At 41.4% G+C, this 23,503-nt stretch overlaps 1 non-coding gene across 1 annotated transcript; it reads left to right on the top strand.

Moving 5' to 3' along the window:
• Positions 1-20,122: 20,122 nt before the first annotated feature.
• LOC112712791 (small nucleolar RNA R71) lies at positions 20,123-20,226 on the top strand. Its single transcript, XR_003157903.1, has one exon. It is a non-coding gene; the product is annotated as a small nucleolar RNA R71 (small nucleolar RNA).
• Positions 20,227-23,503: the final 3,277 nt, after the last annotated feature.

Here is a 23,503-nt window from a genome sequence, read left to right as displayed (position 1 = left end):
AAATATGGATTCAAGTATACTTTTGGATTTCAAGTTTTGAACTTTTTGAAGTTTTAAATTCTCTTAGAAGAAATTCTAAACGGAATTTGTTTTCTGTTGTTTGATTGAGATTGAAACCATGGTTCAATTTTGAGAAAGTTGTTTTTAAGGATGGTGTTCATACCCTGGGTCGAGTTGACCGACTCGGGATGATTAGTGACAAGGCGACCGACCTCTTCAGGTCAGACTATCCGATCTCTTCTCAAAGAGCTCGGCCAAATCACCAGGAAAGCCCAAAAAGGGCCCAAATGGAGGACCGCGCCCCAAAACCTGAGGCATCCCAAGCCTACAGAGAGAAGGGCAGTTCCCTTGAAGATAAGATGACCTCACTTGAAAGATAAAGACAAGATAAGATAACTAACGTATCTTATCTAAGAAGGTCGCTCTACATCATTATAAATACACTAGAGCACCCAGGTATAACTCATACTCGGATTCTACTAAAAACCTGCTTAATACCCTTGTTAACTTAAGCATCGGAGTCCCTTGCAGGTACCACCACCTTTCAGTGACGAAGGATCAGCACCACCACCAGGTCCAACAAGTCAGACACAACAGCTCCAACCAGTACAGAAGATCTCATCTGAGATCGACCTACAGTTTCAGGTAACCCTCGAAACATTGGCACCATTGCCGGGGAACCTGAAAGTCATCCCACCACCATGGCGGATGACCATGACAATGACCACGATTCGGATCTAGAAGACAGAACGCCGCATAAAAACACGGACACCACACCAAAAGATATCCGACAACCTAACGAAGACAAGAATTCACCAAACCCGGGAGCCCTTGAGACCCTTCAAGATCGTTTAAAACAACTTGTGAAAGTAGCCCAACATCAGCGAGAAGCCGGTCTCAAAGCCGGTCTCAAAGCCAAAGCGACTCGATCCACTCACTAGGACAGTTCCCGCAAGGAGCAAGATCCATTTACCAAGGAAATCATGAAGACCAAAATCCCAAAAGACTTTAAACTCCCGGATATGGCTTTATACGATGGCACGGCAGATCCCAGCCATCACCTCAGTAATTTCAAGAGTCGAATGTACCTCACTGACGCTTCAGATGCAATCCGCTGCAAAGCCTTCCCGATTACCTTAACAAAAACGGCGATTAACTGGTTCGACAATCTACCCCCCAGGTCCATCACAAGCTTCAACTACCTAGCCAAATAGTTTCTAGCCAGATTCTCTATACAGAAAGACAAAACCAAGCACGCCCCGAGTCTATTAGGAACCAAATAAGGAGATCAGGAAAGTCTCCGCAGCTACATAGAAAGATTCAACAAGGCATGTCTAAACATACAAAGTCTACCCACGGAAGCGGCCATCATGGGCCTCATCAATGGCCTACGAGAAGGGCCTTTTAGCCAATCCATATCAAAAAAGCATCCCTCATCTCTAAATGATGTACAAGAACGAGCAAAGAAGTATATTAACATGGAGGAAAACTCTCGACTAGGAGAGACCTCAAAATCTGGATTGTCTTACTTTTCCCGAGATAAGGACAAAGAATCCAAGAAAAAAGAAGATCGACATGGGGAAAAGATTAAAAAATACCACAATTATACCCCTCTTCAGGTATCCCTAGTGGATGTCTACAGAGGAGTATGCCATACTGAAAAGATACCTCCAACTCGACCACTCAAAAGCAGAAAAGGAGGAGGAAACCGGGAAGAATATTGTGAATATCACCGAATCTATGTACATTCGACCTAAAAAATATCATAGAAAAACTGGTAAGAGAAGGAAAATAAGATCGGTACTTGGTGAGCCGAGCAGACGATCCTAAAAAAAGAAGAAGGGATGAAGATATCGGATAGGCAGAATGACCACCTCGTACACCTGAGAGACACATCCACATGATTCACGGAGGATTTGCGGGAGGCGGGACCTCCAAATCATCTCGCAAAAGATATCTTAAAGAAGTATATCATGTCGAGGGAAGAGAGGAAACACTCGACATCCCCACAATTACTTTTACCAAAGAGGACACATTCGGCATCATCTCCAGACACGACGATCCTATGGTCATCACTATCGTATTGGTAAACGCAAATCTCCACCGCACACTGATAGACCAAGGAAGCTCCGCCGATATCCTATTCAAAACTGCCTTCGACAAACTTGGCCTAGAGGAAAAAGAACTCAGAGCATATCCGAACAGCCTATTTGGACTGGGAGACATCGCAGTTCAAACACTTGGATACGTCTCACTACACACGACCTTTGGAAAAGGAAACGAGTCAAGGACTCAAAATAGACTACATTGTGGTTGACGTAAGCTCAGCCTACAATGCCTTAATAGGTCGGACAACATTGAATCAGCTCGGCGCAGTAGTCTCGACTCCACATCTATGCATGAAGTTCCCAACTGTAGAAGGAATAGCTACAATAAAAGCGGACCAGAAGACGGCGCGCCGCTACTACAACGAAAGTTTAAACCTCAGAGGCAGAGGAGAAGAATTCCACACAATCAAACTTGGTGTAGCTCAGAGACGGGAAGAACTCCACCCACAACCTGAAGTTGAAGTAGAAAAAGTACAGATCGGAGATATCCCAGACAAAACAACCAATATCGGTACAATCCTACAAGGATACATAAAGGAATCACTCGTACAGTTCTTATGAGATAACGTCGACCTCTTTGCATGGAAGGCTGCAGACATACCTGGCATATACCCCAAGTTAATGTGTCACAAGCTAGCAGTCTTCCTAGGATCTCGGCCAGTACAACAAAAACGTAGAAAGCTGGACCAGAACGATCCCAAGCTGTGGATGAGCAGGTACAAGCTCTACTGGAGGCAGGATTCATAAGAGAAGTCAAGTACCCACTATGGCTAGCTAACGTTGTCTTGGTGAAAAAATCAAATGGGAAGTGGCGGATGTGCACCGAATACACTGATCTCAACAAAGCCTACCCAAAAGACCCTTATCCACTCCCAAGTATCGACGCTCTGGTGGATGCCTCCTCTGGATATAAATACCTCCGTTTATGGATGCATATCCGGGATACAATCAAATCCCGATGTATCCACCCGACCAAGAAAAAACCTCATTCTTAACCCCAAAAGCAAACTACTGCTACATCATCATGCCCTTTGGACTTAAAAATGTGGGAGCAACTTATCAGAGGTTAATGAATAAGGTCTTTACGGATCACATCAGAAAAATCATGGAATTATATATGCACGACATGTTAATAAAGACACAAATTGAAGAGATGTTGTTGTCCGACCTTACCCAAGTATTCGACACTATAAGAAGGCATGGCATGCGACTTAATCCTGCAAAATGCACCTTCGCAGTAGAAGCTGGAAGATTCTTGGGTTTTATGCTCACACCAAGAGGAATCAAGGGAAATCCGGATAAATACCGGGCCATACTCGACATGAAGAGCCCGACTTGTTTCAAAGAAATACAACAACTCAATGGAAGTTTGGCAGCCTTGTCTAGATTTCTAGCGGGATCAGCAATAAGGTCTCTCCCCTTCTATGCCACTCTAAGAAAGGGAAAGATGTTTGAATGCACAACGGAGTGCGAGCAGGCCTTCCAAGATATCAAAAGATTCCTGGGACAGCCACCTATCCTAACTTGGCCTCAGAAAGGAGAACCACTTATATTATATCTCGCAGTAGGAAGTCGGGCAGTAGCTTCAGCACTAGTCCGAGAAGACAATGGTGGGCAACAACATGTGTACTTCATCAGTAAAGCATCACAAGGATCCGAGCTGAACAACAAAAAAATAGAAAAATTCCCCTATGCTCTCATATTAACATCTCGACGACTCCGTCCATATTTCCAAGCTCACATCATTAGGGTTCAGACTAACCAACCCATAAAAGGAATTTTGTAGAAAACAGACTTAGCAGGAAGAATTTTGCAATGGGCAGTCGAGTTGTCCGAATTCGACCTTCAATATGAAGCTCAGACAGCCATCAAACCGCAATATCTAGTCGACTTCGTTGCAGAATTTACAGACACCCCAGAAATCCCTACAGAATGGAATATCTATGTAGACGTCTCCTCAAATAAAACTGGAAGCGACACGGTTGTGATAATTAAAAGCGACCAGGGAACCCAAATCGAACTTTCTCTCAAATTCGGATTCCCTGCCTCAAACAACCAAACAGAGTATGAGGCACTACTGGCTGGTTTGAAGCTGGCTATGGAGGTTGGAGCTCAAAAGCTCATTATCTTCAGCGACTCACAGATAGTCACTTCACAAATAGCAGGGAGCTACCAAACCAAAGATCCTACCATGAAAAAGTACCTGGACAAAACCAGGGAATAACTCGGACAACTCGGGGAATATGAGGTCCGGCACAAACCCCGAGAATAGAACACCCGAGCTGATGCACTCTCAAAACTAGCCAGCGCCAAACTAGGGGGTAACAATAGAAGCCTCATCCAAGAAATGCTGCAGAACGCGTCAATCTCAGAAGAAGAAAAAATCCTAGCCATCACAGGTCAGAATCAAGGATGGATGACTCCTATAATTAACTACCTTGAAACAGAAATACTCCCCGCAGATAAGAAAGAGGCAAAGAGGTTAAAACGGGAGGCACAATAATACACAATCATAAACAATACTCTATATAAGAGAGGGATTTCAACACCACTGTTAAAATGTGTACCGACTTCCAATAAAAAGGAAGTCTTAGAAGAAGTACACAGCGGCATCTGTGGCAACCATCTCGGAGCACAGGCTCTTACCAAAAAGGTACTCCGGACCGGATTCTATTGGCTGATTCTACAAAAAGAAGCAATAGAATTCATAAAGACATGTCCACCATGCCAGAAACATGCCAACTTTCACATCGCCCCACCAGAGGAACTTGTCAGCGTAACCTCACTCTGGCCATTCGCAAAATGGGGACTTGACCTTCTCGGTCCTTTCCCTCAAGGATCCGGACAAGTCAAATTTCTCATTGTAGAGGTAGACTATTTCACAAATGGATTGAGGCGGAACCCCTAGCTAACGCCACCGCTCAAAAACGTCGAAAATTCCTATATAGAAATATTGTCACAAGGTTTGGGGTTCCATACTCCATTACCACAGACAACGGTACTCAATTCATAGATACGGGCTTCAGAAAATTGGTGGCCGATTGAACATAAAATACTAATTTACGTCTGTAGAACACCCTCAGGCCAATGGACAAGCAGAAGCTGCCAACAAAGTCATATTGGCTGGGCTAAAACAAAGATTACAGGATGCAAAGGGAGACTAGGCCGAAGAGCTCCCACAAGTCCTATGGGCATATCAAACAATGCCATATTCCACCACAAAGGAATCCCCTTTCAGATTAGCTTATGGGATGGAGGCAATGATCCCAGTAGAGGTTGAAGAAGGGTCGCCCAAAGTGATCCATTATAGTGAAGAGGCCAATTCCCAACTTCAAAGGGAAGAACTCGACCTACTTCCAAAAATTCGAGAAAAAGCTCGGATCAGGGAAGAGGCATTAAAACGTCGAATGGCTTCAAGATACAATCAAAAGGTAGTACTGCGAGGATTTGCCGAGAATGACATCATCCTAATCCGAAATGATATCAGAATAACTCGACCTGGAAAAGGAAAACTGGCAACAAACTGGAAAGGACCCTACCGAGTCATAAAAGTACTTGGAAAGGGCTACTACAGACTGTCCGAACTCGAAGGGCAAGAACTTCCCAGGTCATGGCACGCTTGCAAACTAAGAAGATACTACAGTTAGAGGTAATAAAGATCTTAGGATAAGGTATAATTTTTTTCCTAAAAAGGTTTTTTAACGAGGTGCCAAGCCAAGATCTACAAAATTGCCCGACCTAGAGGGATAAAACTCCCACATGTATATTGGTGCACGAAATTGTGATCATCAATGGCGCCATCAACATGGTACGCTCAATTGCAATCTCAACTCTTTATCACAACTTCGCACAACTAACCAGCAAGTGCACTGGGTTGCCCAAGTAATAAACCTTACCCGAGTAAGGGTCGATCCCACGGAGATTGTTGGTATGAAGCAAGCTATGGTCATCTTGTAAATCTCAGTCAGGAAAATTCAAATGGTTATGGATGATTTATGAATAAAGCATAAAATAAAGATAGAGATACTTATGTAATTCATTGGTGAGAATTTCAGATAAGCGTATGGAGATGCTTTGTCCCTTCCGTCTCTCTGCTTTCCTACTGTCTTTATCCAATCCTTCTTACTCCTTTCCATGGCAAGCTGTATGTTGGGCATCACCGTTGTCAGTGGCTATAGTCCCGTCCTCTCAATGAAAATGTTCAACGCGCTCTGTCACAGCACGGCTAATCATCTGTCGGTTCTCAATCAGGTTGGAATAGAATCCAGTGATTCTTTTGCGTTTGTCACCAATGCCCAGCCTTCAGGAGTTTGAAGCTCGTCACAGTCATTCAATCCTTGAATCCTACTCAGAATACCACAGACAAGGTTTAGACCTTCCGGATTCTCTTGAATGCCGCCATCAATTCTAGCTTATACCACGAAGATTCTGATTAAGGAATCCAAGAGATAAACATTCAAGCCTTGTTTGCTTGTAGAACGGAAGTGGTTGTCAGGCACGAGTTCATAAGTGAGAATGATGATGAGCGTCACATAATCATCACATTCATCATGTTTTTTGGTGCGAATGAATATCTTAGAACAAGAATAAGCTGAATTGAATACAAGAACAATAGTAATTGCATTAATACTCGAGGTACAGCAGAGCTCCACACCTTAATCTATGATGTGTACAAACTCCACCGTTGAAAATACATAAGTGATAATGGTGATCATTGGCTTCAGCCCCAGAGAGAGAACCAGAAGAACCAAGATGAAAGTACAATAGCAAAAGGTCCTATATGTAGAGAACTAGTAGCCTAGGGTTTACAAAGATGAGTAAATGACATAAAAATCCACTTCCGGGCCCACTTGGTGTGTGCTTGGGCTGAGCATTGAAGCTTTCATGTGTAGAGACTTTTCTTGGAGTTAAACGCCAGCTTTTGTGCCAGTTTGGGCGTTTAACTCCCATTCTTGTGCTAGTTCCGGCGTTTAACGCCGGGCAGTTTTAAGTTGATTTGGAACGCTGGTTTGAGCCATCAAATCTCGGAAAAAGTATAGACCATTATACATTGCTGGAAAGCCCAGGATGTCTACTTTCCAACGCAGGTGAGAGCGCGCCAATGGGACTTCTGTAGCTCCAGAAAATTCACTTCGAGTGCAGAGAGGTCAGAATTCAATAGCATCTGCAGTCCTTTTCAGCCTCTGAATCAGATTTTTGCTCAGGTCCCTCAATTTCAGCCAGAAAATACCTGAAATTACAGAAAAACACACAAACTCATAGTAAAGTCCAGAAAAGTGAATTTTAACTAAAAAATAATAAAAATATAATAAAAACTAACTAAAACATACTAAAAACATACTAAAAACAATGCCAAGAAGCGTATAAATTATCCGCTCATCACAACACCAAACTTAAATTGTTGCTTGTCCCTAAGCAACTGAAAATCAATTAAGATAAAAAGAAGAGAATATGCAATGAATCCCAAAAACATCTATGAAGATCAGTATTAATTAGATGAGCGGGGCTTTTAGCTTTTTGCCTCTGAACAGTTTTGGCATCTCACTCTATCCTTTGAAATTCAAAATGATTGGCTTCTATAGGAACTCAGAATCCAAATAGTGTTATTGATTCTCCTAGTTAAGTATGATGATTCTTGAACACAGCTACTTTATGAGTCTTGGCCGTGGCCCAAAGCACTCTGTCTTCCAGTATTACCACCGGATACATACATGCCACAGACACATAACTGGGTGAACCTTTTCAGATTGTGACTCAGCTTTGCTAGAGTCCCCAATTAGAGGTGTCCAGGGTTCTTAAGCACACTCTTTTTTTGCCTTGGATCACGACTTTATTTTTACCCTTGCCTTTTGGTTTAAAGGGCTGTTGGCTTTTTCTGCTTGCTTTCTCTCTCTCTTTTTTTTTTTGTATTCATTGCTTTTTCTTGCTTCAAGAATCATTTTTATGATTTTTCAGATCCTCAGTAACATGTTTCCTTTTTTCATCATTCTTTCAAGAGCCAACATTCATGAACAACAAATTCAAAAGCGTATGCACTGTTCAAGCATACATTCAGAAGTCAAAGTATTGCCACCACATCAAAATAATTAATCTGTTATAAATTCAAAATTCATGCAATTCTTCTCTTTTTTAATTAAGAACATTTTTCATTTAAGAAAGGTGATGGATTCATAGGACATTCATAACTTTAAGGCATAGACTCTAAGACACTAATGATCATGTAATAAGACACAAACATAGATAAACATAAGCATAAAAATTCGAAAAATAGGAAAATAAAGAACAAGGAGATCAAAGAACGGGTCCACCTTAGTGATGACGGCTTGTTCTTCCTCTTGAAGATCTTATGGAGTGCTTGAGCTCCTCAATGTCTTTTCCTTGCCTTTGTTGCTCCCCTCTCATGATTCTTTGATCTTCTCTAATTTCATGGAGGAGGATGGAATATTCTCGGTGCTCCACCCTTAGTTGTCCCATGTTGGAACTCAATTCTCCTAGGGAGGTGTTGATTTGCTCCCAATAGTTTTGTGGAGGAAAGTGCATCCCTTGAGGCATCTCAGGAATTTCATGATGAGGAATTTCCTCATGTCCATGAGTGGGATCTCTTGTTTGCTCCATCCTCTTCTTAGTGATGGGCTTGTCCTCATCAATGAGGATGTCTCCCTCTATGTTAATTCCAACTGAATTACAGAAGTGACAAATGCCAAGGTAGAGGACTTGTCCGCTACCTTATAAAGTTCTTGGGATATAACCTCATGAACTTCTACTTCCTCTCCAATCATGATGCTATGAATCATGATAGCCCGGTCTATAGTAACTTCGGACCGGTTGCTAGTGGGAATGATTGAGCATTGGATAAACTCCAACCATCCCCTAGCCATGGGCTTGAGGTCATGCCTTCTCAGTTGAACCGGCTTCCCTCTTGAATCTCTCTTCCATTGAGCGCCCTCTTCACAAATGTCTTTGAAGACTTGGTCCAACCTTTGATCAAAGTTGACCCTTCTAGTGTAAGGGTGTTCATCTCCTTGCATCATGGGCAAGTTGAATGCCAGCCTTACATTTTCCGGACTAAAATCTAAGCATTTCCCCCAAACCATTGTAAGCCAATTCTTTGGGTCCGGGTTCACACTTTGATCATGGTTCTTGGTGATCCATGCATTGGCATAGAACTCTTGAACCATTAAGATTCTGACTTGTTGAATGGGTTGGTAAGAACTTCCCAACCTCTTCTTCGGATCTCATGTCGGATCTCCGGATATTCACTCGTTTTGAGTTTGAAAGGGACCTCGGGGATCACCTTCTTCATGGCCACAACTTCATGGAAGTGGTCTTGATGCACCCTTGAGATGAATCTCTCTATCTCCCATGACTCGGAGGTGGAAGCGTTTGCCTTCCCTTTCCTCTTTCTAAAGGTTTCTCTGGCCTTAGATGCCATAAATGGTTATGGAAAAACAAAAAGCAATGCTTTTACCACACCAAACTTAGAAGGTTTGCTCGTCCTCGAGCAAAAGAAAAAAGAAGAGAGTAGAAGAAGAAGAAATAGAGGAGATAGAGGTGGCTTTGTTTTTCGGCCAAGGGGGGAGAAGTAGTGTGTAGGTTGTGTGAAAATGAAGGAGTGAAGATGGATTTATATAGGGGTGGAGAGAGGGGTAAGGTTCGGCAATTATGGGTGGGTTTGGGAGGGAAAGTGGTTTGAATTTGAATGGTGAGGTAGGTGGGGTTTTATGAAGGATGGATGTGAGTGGTGAAGACAATGGTGGGATTTGATAGGTGAGGGGTTTTCGGGGAAGAGGTGTTGAGGTGATTGGTGAATGGGTGAAGAAGAGAGAGAGTGGTGGGGTAGGTGGGGATCCTGTGGGGTCCACAGATCCTGAGGTGTCAAGGATAATTCATCCCTGCACCAAGTGGCGAGCAGAAATGCTCCTTCTGCCAATCCTGGCATTAAACGCTGGGCTGGTGCCCATTTCTGGGGTAGGAAGGGTCTGCCAAGGATGATGGATTCATCCATGCACTTCCCAGTCTCTAGGACTATGAAATCAGCAGGGATGTAATGGTCTTCAACCTTTACCAAAACATCCTCTACAAGTCCATAAGCTTGTTTTCTTGAATTATCTGCCATCTCTAGTGAGATTCTTGCAGCTTGCACCTCGAAGATCCCTAGCTTCTCTATTACAGAGAGAGGCATGAGGTTTATGCTTGACCCTAGGTCACACAGAGCCTTCTCAAAGGTCATGGTGCCTATGGTACAAGGTATTGAGAACTTCCCAGGGTCCTGTCACTTTTGAGGTAATCTCTGCCTAGTCAAGTCATCCAGTTCTTTGGTGAGCAAAGGGGGGTTCATCCTCCCAAGTCTCATTACCAAATAACTTGTCATTTAGCTTCATGATTGCTCCAAGGTACTTAGCAACTTGCTCTTCAGTGACATCTTCGTCCTCTTCAGAGGAAGAATACTCATCAGAGCTCATGAATGGCAGAAGTAATTCCAATGGAATCTCTATGGTCTTGATGGAGTGCAGAAGCTGGTAAATTAAAAATTTATTAAAATGGTTACGTTGCAAGTATAGTTCTTAACTCACCGAAAATCTGCCTATCAATTTAGAAATATGTCACTGAAAGTTTAAATTAAAATTACTGGGACTTTTAAGTCCCAGGCCGTCTCCCAACGAGTTGCAGAAAAATGCGCTGGTAATCAGATATTCCAAAAAGAGTTGAGCTAAGTAAATTGGGATTTAAATTGAGGAATTTTAAATAATAAAAATAAGAGGCCTTGACTAGGAATTGATTGGTTAGAATCTTTATCATTGATGGTGTAATTGTAAGATTAATTTATAATTAATAGTTGTTCTGTTTGGTTATCCCTTACTAGGTAAGAGAAAGTCAAACAAGTGGAAATGCCAAATCTGTTCACAAGTTGCAACCCACTTAGTTCAAAGGGATTGGCGTCGGTGACAGGATAGCAATCCAACATTCAACCCAATTACAAATTTTTCTTTCAATCCTTCCAACTCAAGAGTTCCTTTTAATCAACTCCCCATCAAGTAATGAAGCTACTCACGCATTGTAAATAAAGAATCCATGGCACATGAAAGGGAATTAAAAGAAGACATGATTATTGGAATGGAATTTAAATTAAAAAGAAATAATCCTTGCATTAATTAATCATAAAAATATCTGAATGACAAAATTGAACATAACAAAGAACATGGAAGAATAAAACCAAGTTAAGAGAACAAACTAGAGTGATGAAGTCTTGATGAGGAAAATAACTCTTCTCAATGTTCCAATGCTAAGATCAATTGAAAATTAAAATTCTTAAAACTAGAGAGAAAAAAAAAAACTAAGAGAGTCAAAAACTAGATCTAAACTACTTAATGAATGTTTTCTCTGTTGTTTCTGCATATTCTCTGACTCTGGTCTGCTGTTCTGGGCCGAAAACTGGGCCGAAATAGGGTCCAAAATTGCTGGTTTCAGATTCTGCAGTTTATGCAGATCGCGCATGTCACGCGATCGCGTCGTCCATGCGGACGCGTCGTCCATGCGGATGCGTCGCTGGCGCTTTTCCTCTTCACGCGTTCGCGTCATCCACACTACCGCGTTGCTTGTGCTTTCCAATCCGCGCGGCCGCGCAAGCCATGCGGCCGCGTCACTGCGATTTGCGCTCCTTCGCGCGGTCGCGTGAGCCATGCGACCGCGTCACTTTTCGCTGGTTATCTCCTCAAACTCTTGTGTTCCTTCCATTTTTGCTAGCTTCCTCTCCAATCTCCGTCTCATTCATGCCCTATAAAGCCTGAAATGCTTGACACACACATTACGGCATCAAATGGAATAAAGGAGAATTAAAATTAAATAATTAAAGTCTCTGGGAAGCAATTTTCAAACATGTAATAAATTCAGGAAGGAAATCTAAATGCATGCTAAATTGATGAATAAGTGGGTAAGGATCACGACAAAACCACACAATTAAACACAATATAAACTATAAAATAGTGGTTTATCAACCTCCCCACACTTAAACATTAGCATGTCCTCATGCTAAATTGAAGGAGACAAGGAAATAAGTATGAACATGCAGAAACTCATGAAATGCAATGCAATCCTACATACATAAATAAATGCAACTATATGATTATTATCCACTTGATCAAAAGTAAATAAGCCCTTCAAAACAATTACAAATCAAATTCCACTAATTCTATCATCATATAATAAAACCGATAAAAGTGCAAGAAGATAGCTTATGAAGGCTGGAAACATGAAAATTCAAGCATTGAACCCTCACTGATAATGTATGTACGCTCTAATCTCTAGTGTATAGGGTAATCACTCTATTCTTCTCTAGTCATGCTTTCTAACTTTTGTTTTTCTCCTAACCAATGAACAACAGTTAATATACCAATGCAAACATCATGAGGTCTTTTCAGGGTTGTAATGGGGCCAAGGTGCAGGTAAGGATATACATATGGCTAAGTGAGCTTTATAAATTGAATCTTTAATTAACCTAAGCTCTCACCTAATATACATATATTCTATATACTTTTAAATTCATGCCTAGCTACCCATAATTCCCTTTTTCAACCCATACTCATGTTTCAACCTTGTATTTTAATTCTATCATATGTGCATTGATCTTTGAATTCTGAATTTAACATTGGGGTAATTTTGTCCCCTTATTTATTGAATATTTTTTTTGAATAAATAAATCTTATCAATGCACATAGATTTTTCATTTTTATATTTTCACATGAGTGGGTATCCAAATTTTCTTTAAATTTTCATGACACATTCCCTTAACAACTTCTGTTCCCACAATTTCCCATACTTAACTAGCACACACAATTCTATCTTAAGCTAACCAAAGATTCAATTTGGGATATGCAATTGTTTTTCAGCTTAAGGTTAGTAATGTGTTGAAATATAGAACAAATGGGGTTTTAAAAGCTCAAAGTGGTTAACAAGGGTAATTGAAAAGGGTAGGCTTGATTTGGATAAGTGAGTTTAAACAAATAATGGCCTCAATCATGTGCAAGCATGTAAATATAATAAATATTGGACATATAAGATAAAACAAAATATAGATTACAATCATAGAGAAGTAAACACACAAGAATAAAATAATTGTGGTTAAATAGTGTAACCATACATAAAGGCTCAAATCTTTCACAGGTTGTGTGTTCTTTAGCTCAAACATCATGTTCCAAATACAACTCAAGCAGATTTATCATAAAAACTTTGAAAAAAATTAGTGAAATTTTGTTCCAAAGATAGATTTTTTTTTAAAGAAACTTATTGTCTTTTCAATGAAGTAGAACATGCATGCAACTATCCTAACCTATGTAATTTATTCTATTCTATAAAAGAAAGAAAAAATCTAACTAAAATATCCTAATTATTGGTGTCAGAGAAGAGAATCTACCTCCGGAAGTCAGGTACTGACCGACCTCCCCACACTTAAGGCTTTGCACCATCCTCGGTGCCATCTGTCAGGAATAGGGGTGGGCTGGTGGCAGTATCTCCACAGTCGTGACCAGTACGGCTCCCGGTGCTGGTAAAAGAAGTGGAGTCCGGGGTGTCTGAGTCTCTGAAGCGTCCCTTGAGTAGCTCCTTGAGGTGTTTGAATCGGCGCTCGTTACGGCGCTCTCTCATCTTTGCTTTTTGTTCATGCCGATCCAACTTTTCAAGTATCTGCTGGAGCACTTTCTCAGTGGTAGATGCTTGTGGTGTTGAAGAAGGAATATCTTCAACTGGCTCAGTAGGCTGGCTTGTAGTGGCTGCTGAAAGTCTGAGGTATTTCCCATTAGGGACATATTGATCATCCCGTGGAAGCATGACTTTGGTATCCCCAGCTCTGCAGGAGACTCCGGCTGTGGAGACAAGATTTGAGACCAAGGCGGGGAAAGGTAAGTTGCCCGCAATTTGTACATGCTCCATAGCATGCCGGATGTGTCTTGAGAGATTCAGAGGTTGCTCTGTAAGGATGCACCATAGTAGAACATCCATGTCCACAGTGAAGGAGGACTCATGAGTGCTTGGAAAGACGTAATGGGACATGATCTGTGCCCATATGCGAGCCTCCAAGGTAAGTGCGGAAGTCAAGATTCCCTTAGGGCGGTTGCGGTGGTATCCGTAGATCCAACGGCTGCCAGGTAAAGCAATGACTCTGAGAACGGAGTCCCAGTCAAATTGGTATCTCTGGCGCTGAAGGGTGGCTTCTTGAAAAGTGTCCATTCCTTTTGGAATAGGGGAAAGACTCAGAACTTGCTGAATGGCCTCTTCTGTAATGGGGACTTGCTTCTGCCGGACATAAACAGACTGTAGGGTTGGTATATAGAAGTTGGAGTAGAACTCAACTACCCAAGAAAGATTGACCTGCCTTGGCTGTCTCCGTAGGAAACCCCATTGTCTTCGCTCAATTTGTGGCTCAATAAAGGTGGCAATATTGGGCAGGAGGATGAGAAGGTATTCATTGTTATAGTTCCTTTCTGCTAGGATAGGGAACATCTGCTCACAGTAGCGATTGGGAAATCGCGCAGTGTCCTTTGCTGGAAAGGCTTTCTCTTTGTCGTCAACCTTTATTATCCTCTTAACTCTTTTTGTTGAGGGCTTGACTGCGGTTGAAGAAAGCTCTGCCACTAATGCTCTTTTAGTTCCTCTTCTTGCTGATGGTTTGGAAGTAGCTTTCTCTTGTCCTTTCTTGGTGGCCATCCTGAAAGAAGGGAAGAGAAAGAAAATTAAATTCATAGAGATAGAGCAAGGAAGAGGGTATTGTAAGTGATAGTCAATGCACAATAAAGATAAATGGCATGAACACATGGTCCGGATTACATGTGAAAAGCTCATCAATGGGAGGCCATGATTTCCATGCGACGCGGTTGCGTGGAGTAAATTGTGCCTTTGGCACGACTCCAGCGCTGCTCCTGCGAAACTTTCTGTTCATTTTTATTTTTCTTTACTCCCCCTGCCACACGGACGCGTCGCTTGTGCGATCGCGTCGTGCGGCAAAATTTTTTTTTTTAGAAAGATAAAGACATGTAATTGAAAGAGCACGAAAGCACTAATAAAGAGAATAGTTATTTAAAGAAGAAAAACTAAAAGTAAAGAAAAGAACGATCATACCGCGGTGGGTTGTCTCCCACCAAGAACTTTGCTTTAACGTCCGTAAGTTGGACGCTCCACTAGCTCAATCTGTTGCTATGTAGGGATCTTCCAGGCGGAAGATCTCAAGCTCCTTGCTCTTCTGCACCTTCTCACCATGGTATAGCTTCAGACGGTGTCCATTGACCTTAATAAGTTCAGAACTTGGAGGATGGCTTAGGTGATAAACTCCGTACGGTTCAGCCTTCTCTATTCTGTATGGACCTTCCCATTTTGATCTCAACTTACCGGGCATGAGCCTCAGTCGAGATTTGTAAAGGAGAACAAAATCTCCAGGTTGGAACTCTCTCTTATTGATGTTTTGATCATGCACAGCTTTCATCTTTTCCTTGTATATTCTGGAGTTCTCATAAGCTTCTAGGCGAAGGTTCTCCAGTTCCTGCAGTTGTAACTTTCTTTCAGCTCCAGCATTCTCAATCCCCATGTTGCACTCTTTAACTGCCCAGAAGGCTTTATGTTCGATTTCAACTAGGAGATGACAAGCTTTTCCATAAACTAAGCGGAAGGGACTCATCCCAATGGGTGTCTTGTATGCTGTTCTATATGCCCACAGTGCATCTTGTAGTCTGGTGCTCCAGTCTTTTCTGTGAGACTTTACTATCTTTTGCAAGATACGTTTAATTTCTCTGTTTGACACCTCGGCTTGCCCATTAGTTTGGGGATGGTAAGCTGTTGCAACTTTATGGATTATCCCATGCTTCTTCATCAATCCTGTTAGTCTCCTGTTACAAAAATGGGTGCCTTGATCGCTTACGATCGCTCGTGGTGATCCAAAGCGGCATATAATATGGTTTCTCACAAAGAAAACAACAGTGTTAGCATCATCAGTGCGGGTAGGAATTGCTTCCACCCATTTGGAAACATAATCTACAGCTAACAATATATAAAAATATCCACTAGAATTTGGAAATGGACCTATGAAGTCAATGTCCCAAACATCAAAAATTTCACAGAAAAGCATATATTGTTGAGGCATCTCATCCCTCTTGGATATGTTACCAAATTTCTGGCATGGGTGACAAGATTTACAAAACTCAGCAGCATCTCTAAAAAGAGTAGGCCACCAGAATCCACAGTCTAAGATTTTTCTAGCTGTTCGTTGAGGGCCAAAATGTCCTCCACTTTCAGATGAGTGACAGGCTTCTAAAATAGACTGGAATTCTGATTGAGGTATACAACGTCTAATTATCTAGTCAGCACCACATCTCCATAAATATGGGTCATCCCATATATAATATTTAGACTCGCTTTTCAGCTTGTCTCTTTGATGTTTAGAAAAATGTGGAGGAAATGTGCGGCTAACTAAATAATTAGCAATAGGTGCATACCAAGGGACTACTTCAGATACTGCTTGCAGGTTGTCAAAAGGAAAATTATCATCTATAGGAGTAGAATCATCCTTAATATGTTCAAGGCGAGTCAAGTGGTCTGCAACTAAATTTTGATTACCACTCCTATCCTTGATTTCTAAATCAAACTCTTGTAACAGCAGTATCCAACGTATAAGTCTTGGTTTGGATTCCTTTTTAGCCAATAGATACTTTAGAGCTGCATGGTCCGAGTACACTACTACTCTAGTACCAAGTAAATAAGCCCGGAATTTATCCAGAGCAAAAACAATAGCGAGTAGCTCTTTCTCAGTAGTAGTATAATTGGACTGGGCAGTGTCTAAAGTCTTAGACGCATAGGCAATAACAAAAGGATTTTTACCTTCACGCTGAGCCAGTGCTGCTCCTACTGCATGGTTGGAAGCATCGCACATGATTTCAAATGGCTGGCTCCAGTCGGGTCCTCTCACAATTGGAGCTTGAGTTAGAGCAGTCTTTAGCTTATCAAATGCTTGTTTTCAATCCTCACTGAACTCAAACTCAATATCCTTTTGTAGTAATCTGGATAAGGGAAGTGCCACCTTACTAAAGTCCTTAATAAATCTCCTGTAGAAACCTGCATGGCCAAGGAACGAACGGACTTCCCTCACAGAAGAGGGGTAAGGTAAACTAGAAATAATATTCACCTTTGCTGGGTCTACAGAAATGCCATTATTAGATACCACATGTCCCAATACAATCCCTTGCTTTACCATAAAGTGGCATTTTTCGAAATTCAATACAAGGTTTGTATTAATACATTTATCTAATACTCTAGATAATCCATCTAAGCAAATGTTAAAAGAATCACCATAAACGCTCAAATCGTCCATAAAAACTTCCATACAGTCCTCAATAAGATCAGAGAAAAGACTCATCATGCACCTTTGGAAAGTAGCTGGTGCATTGCACAAGCCAAAGGGCATTCTTTTATAAGCATAGGTTCCAAAAGGACATGTAAAAGTAGTCTTTTCCTGATCCTCAGGAGCTATATGAATCTGGAAATAACCTGTGTAACCATCTAAAAAGCAATAATGTGATTTACCTGACAGGCGATCCAGCATTTGATCAATGAATGGAAGTGGATAGTGATCCTTACGAGTAGCTTGGTTGAGACGCCTGTAATCAATGCAGACTCTCCAAGCATTCTGAACTCTAGTTTCTATGAGCTATCCATGCTCATTTTTCACTGTAGTGACTCCGGACTTCTTGGGCACCACCTGCACTGGGCTTACCCATTCGCTGTCTGAAATGGGATATATGATACCGGCCTCCAATAGTCTGGTCACTTCCTTTTTGACAACTTCCAAGATGGTAGGATTCAATCTTCTTTGTGGTTGACGGACAGGTCTTGCTCCCTCTTCTAAAAATATTCTGTGCTCACATATTTGAGGGTTGATTCCCACTATGTCTGCCAAACTCCACCCTATTGCCTTCTTATGCTTTCTCAACACATCAAGTAGCTGTTCTTCTTGTTGAGAAGTCAGTTCTCATGCAATAATAACCGGAAGCTTCTGCTCATCCTCAAGGTAAGCATATTTGAGATGTGGTGGGAGAGGTTTCAATTCTAACTTTTGATCATGGACAGGCTCTGGGTTATCTGGGGCTTGTGAAAATGGCTAAGTGTCCTCATTGTCAGTTAAGAGGGTCCCCACACTTGGACCTTGTCCAGTGTGCCTCTCTTCAAACCCTTCCTTTTGAACTTCAGCCACACTTTCGTCTATGACATCACACTGGAAGATAGAACGATCTTCTGAGGGGTTGTCAATGACTCCATTCAGATTGAAGATTACTATGCGGCCATCTATTTCAAAGGAGTATGTCCCTTAAAAAGCATCCAATTTGAATTTTGATGTCTTCAGGAATGGTCTTCCAAGTAGGATTAATGATGGCTTATCTGAATCATTATGGGGCATCTCCAAGATATAAAAATCAGTGGGAAATGTGAGCCCTTTAATGTTCACCAAAACATCTTCAGCAACTCCAGCAACTGTAATAATGCTTTTATCTGTTAACACAAAATGAGTTGCCGAGCTTTTTAAGGGAGGGAGCCTTAAAACATCATATATAGACAAAGGCATTATACTGACACATGCTCCTAAATCACACATGCAATCATAAATTACTACACCACCAATAGTACAACTAACTATGCAAGGACCTGGATCACTACATTTTTCAGGTAATCCTCCCATTAAAGCAGATATAGAACTACCTAAAAGAATAGTTTCTAATTCATTAATTTTATCTTTATGGATACATAAGTCTTTTAGAAACTTTGCATATTTAGGTACCTGCTGAATAACATCAAAAAGGGGAACAGTTACCTCAACCTTTTTGAATATCTCTACCATTTTAGGATCAGGTTCCAGTTGCTTCCTAGGCTTCCTTGCAAGTTGTGGAAATGGAATGGGAGTAGGGTTTTCTGTGGTGCCTGCACCTTTTTGTGCCTCTTCCTGTGGTTGAGCTATCTCTTCTTTGGCTATGTCCTGTATATCCTCTTCCTCTTCAACATCTTCGATATCTACCACCTCTTCAGCTGAGGCGTATTCTGGTGAGCTTGGTTCCTCCTGATTCCTCTCCTGCAGTGTGGTTCCGGACCTCAAGGTGATGGCATTAATTCCTCTCTTTGGATTGGGTAATGGTTGAGAGGGGATTCCAGTGGTGCTTGAAGGTTGGTTACTGGAATTTTGTGCTGAACCAAGTTGTGTCATAAAAGCTTGTAGAGTAGAGGTGAAACCATTCAGACTGGCATTAATACTGTTCACGATGGTATTTTCCATGGCCAGTTGTCTTTTCTCAAAAGCTTGTAATAATTCTTCATTAGAAGATACAGAAGAATGAGTAAATTGAGAGGTTTGCTGCTGATTGTTCGGTGGTCCTTGGTTTTGCCTCAGGTGAGGTGCTTGGTATGGTTGATTTTGCTGCCTGTTGTTGTAATTATTCCACCTCTGATTTCCCTGATTATCTCTGCCTCCCCTATTATTGTTATCCCTCCAATTCTGGTTTGAATTGTCCTGCCATCCATGGTTATTATTTCCACTTTGATTGTACCCTTGGTTGGGGCGGTCATAGAAGTTGTGAGTGGATGCCACCATGTTGTCTTCTTGTTGGAGCTGCGGGCATTCATCAGTGTAATGGCTGTAATCAGCATAAATTCCGCAAATTCTTTGTGGAACTAGTTGTTGGTTTTGCTGCGGTTGAGTTTGTTGAGCTTGCTGATTTAACTGCATTTGCTTCAGCAGGTTGGTCATTTCACAGATGCTTCGATTTAGAGCAGTAGTCTCTATGCCAGAAGATACTTCTGCAACGGCCCTTGAACGGCCTTGTTTCTGTCTATGGTTCCGAGTACATTTAGCTAAATCACTGATCAATTGCCAAGCTTCATCAGTGGTCTTGTACTTCTTCATAGACCCATTGCTGGCACTTTCCAATGTGGTCTTATCTTGGGGTCTCATACCTTGTGTGACATAGCTGAGTAGCACAATCTTGTCGATCATGTGGTGGGGGCATGCTTCCAAAAGATTATTGAAGCGCTCCCAGTATTCAAAGAGAGTCTCATTGTCATCCTGAACAATTGTAGAGATATCCTTCCTCAGTTTATCAGTAACTTCAGATGGGAAGAATTTCTCCAGGAACTCCTTTCTGAGTGTATCCTAGTTGGATACGTTTGCTAGAGGTTGAGTGTAGTACCACTCTCTTGCTTTTCCCTCAAGAGAGAACGGAAAAGCTTTCAGCAGAATTGAAGTTTCATCAGCGCCATCACACCTGACAGTAGAACAGGCTGCCTGGAAATCTCTCAAGTGCTTGATAGGCTTTTGAGCAGGTAGGCCATGAAACTTCGGCATCAAATTTAGTAGTGCGGTCTTTATTTCAAAATCCGTAGCTACCGCTGGATGATGCGCTTGAAACGGTTGCAGTGTAAAATCAGGAGCTCCTTCCTCCTGAATGGTAATTCTTCTAGCTGCCATGTTTTCTGCACGTAAAACAACCGAATCAGTAGAGCGGGGGCTGGTTTCTTCCTCAGATTCACTTTCAGATCCGCCCTCAGAGCGGACTAACCTACGCAGTTCTCGCCTTATTCGTGAAATTGTTCTTTCAATTTCAGGATCGAATATTAGCAAGCGCGGATCAGGAAGTGAACGTGTCATTTGACAGAAGAAACACGCAGCTCATAGTAGTAAAATTAAAGAAAATGTAAATAAATAAATCTAATTAATAAAATAAGCACTCTATTGCAACTCCCCAGCAATGGCGCCAAAAATTGATGGAGTGCAGAAGCTGGTGAATTAAAAATTTATTAAAATGGTTACGTTGCAAGTATAGTTCTTAACTCACCGAAAATCTGCCTATCAATTTAGAAATATGTCTCTGAAAGTTTAAATTAATATTACTGGGAGTTTTAAGTCCCAGGTCGTCTCCCAACGAGTTGCAGAAAAATGTGCTATTTTATTAATCAGATATTCCAAAAAGAGTTGAGCTAAGTAAATTGGGATTTAAATTGATGAATTTTAAATAATAAAAATAAGAGGCCTTGACTGGGAATTGATTGGTTAGAATCTCTATCATTGATGGTGTGATTGTAAGATTAATTTATAATTAATAGTTGTTCTGTTTGGTTATCCCTTACTAGGTAAGAGAAAGTCAAACAAGTGGAAATGCCAAATCTGTTCACAAGTTGCAACCCACTTAGTTCAAAGGGATTGGCGTCGGTGACAAGATAGCAATCCAACATTCAACCCAATTACAAATTTTTCTTTCAATCCTTCCAACCCAAGAGTTCCTTTTAATCAACTCCCCATCAAGTAATGAAACTACTCACGCATTGTAAATAAAGAATCCATGGCACATGAAAGGGAATTAAAAGAAGACATGATTATTGGAATGGAATTTAAATTAAAAAGAAATAATCCTTGCATTAATTAATCATAAAAATATCTGAATGACAAAATTGAACATAACAAAGAACATGGAAGAATAAAACCAAGTTAAGAGAACAAACTAGAGTGATGAAGTCTTGATGAGGAAAATAACTCTTCTCAATGTTCCAATGCTAAGATCAATTGAAAATTAAAATTCTTAAAACTAGAGAGAAAAAAAAAACCTAAGAGAGTCAAAAACTAGATCTAAACTACTTAATGAATGTTTTCTCTGTTGTTTCTGCATATTCTCTGACTCTGGTCTGCTGTTCCAGGCCGAAAACTGGGCCGAAATAGGGTCCAAAATCACTGGTTTCAGATTCTGCAGTTTATGCAGATCGCGCATGTCACGCGATCGCGTCGTCCATGCAGACGCGTCGCTGGCGCTTTTCCTTTTCACGCGTTCGCGTCGTCCACGCTACCGCGTTGCTTGTGCTTTCCAATCCGCGCGGCCGCGCAAGCCATGCGGCCGCGTCACTGCGATTTGTGCTCCTTCACGCGGTCGCGTGAGCCATGCGACCGCGTCACTTTTCGCTGGTTATCTCCTCAAACTCTTGTGTTCCTTTCATTTTTGCTAGCTTCCTCTCCAATCTCCGTCTCATTCATGCCCTATAAAGCCTGAAACGCTTGACACACAGATTACGGCATCGAATGGAATAAAAGAGAATTAAAATTAAATAATTAAAGTCTCTGGGAAGCAATTTTCAAACATGTAATAAATTCTGGAAGGAAATCTAAATGCATGCTAAATTGATGAATAAGTGGGTAAGGATCACGACAAAACCACACAGTTAAACACAATATAAACTATAAAATAGTGGTTTATCAGGTCTCAGTGTGAGCCTCAGATTCCCATGGTTCCTCGTTAGGGAACTCATTGGAGGCTAGTGGACGTCCATTGAGGTCTTCCTCATTGGCGATCACTGCCTCTTCCTCCTCTCCAAATTCGGCCATGTTGATGGCCTTGCACTCTCCTTTTGGATTCTCTTCTGTATTGCTTGGAAGAGTACTAGGAGGGAGTTCAGTAACTTTCTTACTCAGCTGACCCACTTGTGCCTCCAAGTTTCTAATGGAGGACCTTGTTTTAGTCATGAAACTTTGAGTGGTTTTGATTAGATCAGAGACCATGGTTGCTAAGTCAGAGTGGCTCTGCTTAGAATTCTCTGTCTGTTGCTGAGAAGATGATGGAAAAGGCTTGCCATTGCCAAACCTGTTTCTTCCACCATTATTGTTGTTGAAACCTTGTTGAGTTCTCTGTTGATCCTTCCATGAGAGATTTTGATGATTTCTCCATGAAGGATTATAGGTGTTTCCATAGGGTTCTCCCATGTAATTCACCTCTTCCTTTGATGGGTTCTCAGGATCATAAGCTTCTTCTTCAAATGAAGCGTCCTTAGTACTGCCTGGTGCAGCTTGCATTCTAGACAGACTTTGAGAGATGATATTGACTTGCTAAGTCACTATTTTGTTCTGAGCCAATATGGCATTCAGAGTATCAATCTCAAGAACTCCTTTCTTCTGATTCGTCCCATTGTTCACAGGATTCCTTTCAGAAGTGTACATGAATTGGTTATTTGCAACCATTTCAATGAGTTCTTGAGCTTCTGCAGGCATCTTCTTCAGATGAAGAGATCCTCCAGCAGAGCTGTCTAATGACATCTTGGACAATTCAGACAGACCATCATAGAAGATACCTATGATGCTCCATTCGGAAAGCATGTCAGAGGGACACTTTCTGATCAATTGTTTGTATCTTTCCCAAGCTTCATAGAGGGATTCACCTTCCTTCTGTCTTAAGGTTTGGACTTCCACTCTAAGCTTACTCAATTTTTGAGGTGGAAAGAACTTTGCCAAGAAGGCATTGACTAGCTTTTCCCAAGAGTTCAGGCTTTCTTTAGGTTGTGAGTCTAACCACATCCTAGCTCTGTCTTTTATAGCAAAAGGGAATAGCATAAGTCTG

Source organism: Arachis hypogaea, chromosome 1 (genome assembly GCF_003086295.3).
Source record: "Arachis hypogaea cultivar Tifrunner chromosome 1, arahy.Tifrunner.gnm2.J5K5, whole genome shotgun sequence".
In the NCBI taxonomy this organism is placed as follows: Eukaryota; Viridiplantae; Streptophyta; class Magnoliopsida; order Fabales; family Fabaceae; genus Arachis; species Arachis hypogaea.
The sequence above is the reverse complement of the archived record's forward strand: the minus strand, read 5'-3'. Positions and strand labels throughout refer to the sequence as shown.